The 6,854-nt window shown below is 33.2% G+C and overlaps 1 non-coding gene across 1 annotated transcript; it reads right to left on the reverse strand.

Moving 5' to 3' along the window:
* Window positions 1-349: 349 nt before the first annotated feature.
* Window positions 350-435, reverse strand: LOC126724608 (small nucleolar RNA snoR53Y). Its single transcript, XR_007655051.1, has one exon. It is a non-coding gene; the product is annotated as a small nucleolar RNA snoR53Y (small nucleolar RNA).
* Between the last annotated feature and the right edge of the window lie 6,419 nt (window positions 436-6,854).

The following is a 6,854-nucleotide window of genomic DNA, read 5'->3' on the forward strand; positions in this document are numbered from 1 at the left end:
TATTGATTATAAATAACCCTATTGGTTAAAATTTGGGGGCCTTTTTTTTACTTGAGGCCTTAGGTGACCGCATTTTTTGCTCCACTATTCAGCCGGCACTGGCAGGATGTAAGAGTTTAGCATTTGCTAGCCAGCCAACAAGGAAGACTCAGACCTTATTAACTGTCTATTTTCCATTGATGATTTCTCATTGGTCTGCACATTACACAAGAAGTCTCACTGTGGGTTCACAACAACAGAAAAACAATGGCATTCAGGCTTTGCAGCTTTCCAAAATGTTAAAGCAATGCATTTGCACTAGAAGTTCAATATGGTTCTAAAAATTCTACGATTTGTCAATTTATATTCTCGTTCCCTCAGCAAATGGATGAAAAAAGGATCAATCACAGACTCATCAGCATTAGCATGGTTTCATACTGAAGCATCATAGGGAAACACTATTCTGTAACTCAATGGCATAGAGAGCTAGAAAAATAACTAGTTCCTTTGCAAGAACAAGAACAATCAACACCCAGAAACACAGTGAAATTTCAGCAAAAATATACATTTGGTTCTTAAAATTTGGGTCAATTTTTATTTATCCCTGAAATTTATAAAATTGATTTTAGTCCTCAAAAAAGTTAAAACAAACCAAGTTAGTCCTCCTGTTCATTCGCTGTTATAATTCTTGGTTAGGTCGCTAACATAGCGTTGAGTGGCATTTGACAAAAGCAAGGCAAACAATGTGGTTTGCCAAGTGTTTTCCCCCAATTTATCAAAAAAATAAAGTCTCCATTCTTGCGCAAAAAAAAAAAAAAAAAGAAGATTGTATCAAATAATATCAGGTCATCAATATTAAAACCCAATAAATGAGAGCATGTGTATAAAAATAACTACCCACAAACAAATGTCTTTTATTTATTCGTGGGGTAGTAGTTATTTATTACTGACATATTTCACACATATTGAATTTTGATACTATTAACATAGTATCATTTGAAATTTGCTAACATGGTCTCAAACAAAAGAAATCCGCAAATCATATATAGTGGATTCCAAAAATTTATGAAAAAACAAATAAATCAATTTGGGGAAGAACATTTTTGAAGAATTGGTGGGGCTTAACAGTGATGTCAATGAGAAGATCACTGGCGTCTGGTGCCTTCGACCAAAGGGCAGTGGAATGGGTTTGGTGGCTTCGGTCAAGGGGCAATGGGGATGACATGTTGTGGGTCTAGTTTGGCTGGGCCAGTGCCCGGTGGTACTGCGAGGAATTTAGCTCAAGGGGGAGAAGACTAAAATCAAAGGTTTTAAACAAAATTCATCCCAAAAGTGTTAGCCAATATATTTAATAATAAAATCAATTAAAGAATTTTTTTTTTTTAACTCATACAAAATATACTATAATCTATTAGACTTAACGTATTCATTATTATGCTTACGTTTCTCAACAAGCATAGGTTACCACAACTATATTTTTCATACAAGTAAAATATATAAATAAAAAACCATTACTATCTAGTTATGATTCATGAATAGTTGAACTTGAAAGATTAATCTTATTATAAGAAATTCAAATAGGTGATTTGAATTTTTCAGAGTATAATTAACATGAAAGTATGACAACAATATACTTCAAAATTTTTTAAAATATTTATATATGTCTTGATTTTGCTTTTAGGAAATCATATCACATTTAATCCAGAGCCATGTAATTTAGGGCATAGTCTACTCTCCTTTATTAGGAGAGTCAAGGTTCAAATCACTCTCCCTCATTGTTGTAACTATCAAAAAGACATCATACAACAATGAACCTTTTTTACTGTGCTGCCATAATTTTCATTTCCAACTATTCAAAGGTGGGTTTATAGTAATAATTTTTTTTATAAAAATAAAAAATGCAAACCTTAAATGGATATTATATCATTTTGAATTTTGAATTTTGCCATTATATATAAGAAGAATCTTTAAAAAAAAAAAAAAAAAAATCTTGACTACAAGAACATTTTTAATGGGTTGGATTATTGGATGAGTGAGGGATTGGGAGAAAGTTTCGGTTTCTTGTTTTGTTTTTTATGGATAGTTTACAAAGGGTTGGCTTTTTGGTGGGGTAAGGGAGGAATTGCCTTCCTCGACCCCCTAGCTCCGACTTTGGTTTTTCCTGTGATTTGAGCAATTTTGGTGTTCTTGCTACACAACAACACGAGAAAGAATTATAAATAGAGAAAGAAGGGATAATTAACTTGGTCTATTTAAAGTTATCAAAACAGCTATAATTTATATTTTAATCTTCAAAAATTGCTAAAATAAACTAAATTTCTCGAATTATGCAAAACTATTAATTTCAGATTTTGATGCATAGTCATATACTAAAACTATCAATGGACCCAACAAGAAATGGACAACATTATATATACAGAAAAGGCAAAACTATCATTGCATAGTTTATACTCTTTTTTTTTTCTTTTTGAGAGGCTGCATGGTTTATACTCAAGTTAAGGTTGAATTAGCTAAAATTACCAAATTCAAAACTGTAAAGTTGTGATTTATAACTATGTTTTATGTTGGCTTTATTCCATGACAAAAAGTATTGTAATTGCTTTAATTTTGTTCCTTGTATTTTGTGGGATTTTATTGTATTGGGTTTAGTATTAAGTTGGTGAAGACTCAAGCTTAAATGAAGAATCAGTGGATTTTGCAAGAAGCTCGCAAGAAGCTAAGCCACGAAAGAGCACATGAGGAGCACATGACAGGAAGCTAAAGAGTCGTGCTAGGCTCTCGTTTTATTGCTAAACCTATTGCTAATAAGGATGAAATTATTTGTTGCAATCATGTTGTGGTACCCGATTGTGTGTTCTACCTTAAAGGACAAATCGGTGTACATTCCTTCACACAAAATAAATCAAAAAGTGGAGAGAAAGGCTCTTAAGCCTAAGCCTCTGTTTAGGTCTCATCCTAGGGAATTGAGTGGATCTAAGTTTGTTCCTACTTGCCACCATTGTGGTGTGATTGGTCACATAAGACCCCAATGCCCCAAGTTAAAAAAAGAAAAAACTCATGTTGCTAGATCCCTTCTCAAAAGGCTTAGTAGACCTAAACACATTGTTTGTCACCATTGTGGTGCCTTTGGTCATCTAAGACCTCATTGCTCTAAGTTTCAAACTCTTAAAAGAATTAAAAGAAAAGAAAAACTTGAGCTTCTTAGAAGTTGTGCTAAAAAGGATAAACCGGATTTGAGTGATAATAGCATGTTGTTAAAGAGAGTGTTTAATGCTCTTTACTCCTTATCTATGTGCATCTTCAGTTCTCATTCTCCCAACCCTCGTCTCACTTCTCATGAGACACTCATTCCAAACAATCGTTGTGTTTGGATGAGGAAGGTTTCCTATGGTTGAGCTTTTGTTCTTTTGGTCCTTGATCTAATTCTTTCGATCTTTGTAGGACCCTTCATACATTAAATGTCATATCTTCATACATTTTGTGTGTCTTGCATTTTTTTGTATGCATTGCTTTTGCTTTGATCTTACTTTTTTGTTTTAGTTTTGTGTGAGTAAAAAATTCAAAACCATATAAAAAGTGAAAAATTCAAAAAGTTTGATCGTATAAGCACATATCTCATGTGAGTTTGGCCCAGTACCTTCGCACTAATGGCGTAGTGCATTTACGAGCTTAGCTTGTTATGTATGCACATATATCTTTGTGGAAGAAATCTTGAAATATATGTGTGATTGTTGTAAATAGATCTTCAAGCTTGCCATCACATCTATTTTGTTTTTATTCTCACACTTACAAGTAAATATGAGAGTTTGCAAGTTTTCTCTAAAATATACTTATTACGTGCATTTTTCTCTTGTAGGAGATTAAAATAATGAGCTAAGCATGCAGACATGAAGCCAAAAGAATCCAAGGGTGAAGATCAATTGAGAAGTGGCTTTTGAAGAATTTAATGAGTCAAAGATGTGTGGAAACATAAAAGGAAAGAGAATTTCATTTTAGCCAAAGATGGAAAATATCCTGGCATGGAAATATTCTGACCAGTTTTGGTATTTTCGCCATATTATTTTACTCTGTTATCTGATTGACTTGATTCTTACTGCCACGGAAAGAAGACTTAAAGATTTAAAACTTTGTAGTTTACCAAAACTTCAGAATCTACCGTGTTAAAGGCCAAAACTGACCTAGAAGTTGACCTACTGTTGAAAAACAAGAATTGACATTTTATATTTTCCTTTTTGGGAAGCATGTGTTTTAGGGTTTTGAATGTTATAAATATTCAAGTGATACAAGGGCAGCCACGTTTTTTGGCTGCTGGGAAACCTTATTTTTCACCAATTTTTAAGAGTTTTTATTTTCTATGGAAGTTTAAGAACCTAAGATACGGTTAGGGGTGAATCCCTAATGTTGTAAGTTGTCCACTATTCAATCCAATCATATTTTTCACATTTTGATTATTGAAATCAGTTGTTCTCTATTTAGAATTGTTTTATTAGTTTGATATTTGATTTCAAATTCTTTCATAAGTCTATTCCTAAATCTTCTTATTGTTAGAATATGGTTTTATAATCTCTCTAGTAAAATGTGGCAATCTTGTTAGATATTACTTTTGCCATAGTATTGCCTCTAGGGTATGCAATGCTCTTGAGTTTTTCTAGCAAAGTTATTATTTTCAAGACTAAATTGTTGGAACAACTGATGAATATAATCAATCAAAGAGAGTTTCATTAATAAAGCTTATTTCTAAATCTTCCAATCGGATAGTTTATGTGTTTACTTACCCGATTGTGTACTAAATTGGATTGGTAGTGGATGCTTAACAATATTGGTAGACAAACCCTAGTGCCCTAGTGATTTTAATTATTGAATTTGAAAGCTCAATTAGTGTGAAAACACTAATGCTTGTTTAGACACACAATTTTAAATTACGGCTTAATTGCTTTTACTCTAACTTATCTAAGTACGGAACAAGAGTAAAACAAGTGCAATAAACTAGAACTCTACTCTAAGCCATAAGCAAGTACAATAAGCAATATGTAAAGCTTAAAGAGTAGGGAAGAGAGATTCAAATACAAGGATAACATCCAGACGTGTTATCGAAGAAGAAACCGAAGTATTCGATGAAAAATCTCTCTACGGCCCTCCAAGCCGAAATCGATCCACTAGTGAATAAGTTGGAGTACATGAATATCAAAAAAACCCTTCAAGCCTAATCTACCCAATGTACTTGAACCCTCCAAACTCCTTCTACCAATGGAATTCTCGGAGTCTTGTCTTTACTAGTTATCCGGATCCCGCAATTCTGTCCAATTGCATCTGCCACTCAATAGCTTCTTCCAATGCTTCCCAAAGATACCAAAACTTCTCTCAACACTCAGAATGGGGGAGGCAAGTGTTTGGGTAAAGAACCTCTCAAGGATGTGTAGATGGAGAGGTCGGAGTAAATGGAAACTTTAGAGAAATTATGTAAAAAATTATGGGTGAAACAATCTCTAACTCTCAAGTGTTTTGGCTAGGGTTTCTCTCTCAAAAGTTTCTTTTCTTACATTTCGTGGATAATGAGGGTTTATATAGTATTGGTAAAAAATGGGAAAAGTCACACTCAAAAAGCAACAAGCAGTGAGTTTCGCGGGTCACTCATGACTTGGCCTGAGTCGCGAGTCACTCGCGAAATCTAGCCTATCATGGACTCTTCAAATTCTAGCATGTGCTTCTCACGTGGCTTGTTTCGTAGGTCAACAATCGTGAGTCAGTCGTGAGCAAGTCGTGAAATCCACTTCTTCACAGATTCTTCACCAAACTCTCACACACATCCCTTATAAAAAATCCCACAAAAATACAGGGAAATGATTAAATAGAATTACAATAAAATTTGACACGGAATTAAAGCCAACATAAAATATAGTTGTAAATCACAACTTTACAGAATTTTACAAAACTTTATTTTTCCTAAGTTTAATCATATTTTTCCATATACTATTGGTGCTTTTGACGTGTACTTGTTTTCCTTTTCTCGATGGAACAACAACCATAGCTACACTACAATTTCCGTTACAAAATTGGACAACATCAAGAGGCCAGGTTAGCCAAATTGTTTTTCTTCTCTCTTGATTTTATTTACTAAAGAAATGTCTTTTTCATTTCCTATTGTTTGATAAGGCCTAATGTTGACCTTCTTTGAGTACTCTCCATGCACACGCTCCCTACCTGCATGAGGCTCACCACTTTGAAAACAACAATTTTTGAAGGAAAAAGATTTTGGAAAAGAGGTGGTTTGGAGAAAATGATTCCCTTGGGTTTTCTTTTAAAGAAAGGGGCTTATATCCAAAAATCTCATGGCTTTTATTGAACAAGTTGAAAGGAAACAAAGTTTGTGCTGAAAACTTTTTGTGAAAGCAACAATCGTTGAAGAAGGTTTTGGAAGAGAGAAAAATAATTCCCATGCATTTTTCTTTAAAGAAAGGATTTGGATCCAAAAATCCCATGGTTTTTGTTTAGATGACAAGAGTTTTGAGAAAAAAGGATTTGTATTGAAAACATCTTTGTGAAAACACCAATCTTGAACAAAACAAAAGAAATTATTTAAAGAAAAAGTTTCCATGGATTTTTATTTTAAAGAAAGATGTTTGGAGCCTAAAATCCCATGGTTTTTATTGAGATGATAAAATTTTTATGAAAACCAAGTGATGTTTTTAAAGACCCTTTTGTAAAAGCATCAATTTTGAGGACCTTTTACAGTGAATGTTATCAAAATAGCTATAGTTTATATTTTAGTTTTCAAAAATTGCTAAAATAAACTAAATTTCTCAAACTCTGTAAAACTTTTAATTTCAGATTTTGATGCATAGCCATATACTAAAACTATCAATGGACCCAACAAG

Source organism: Quercus robur, chromosome 4 (assembly GCF_932294415.1).
Source record: "Quercus robur chromosome 4, dhQueRobu3.1, whole genome shotgun sequence".
In the NCBI taxonomy this organism is placed as follows: domain Eukaryota; kingdom Viridiplantae; phylum Streptophyta; class Magnoliopsida; order Fagales; family Fagaceae; genus Quercus; species Quercus robur.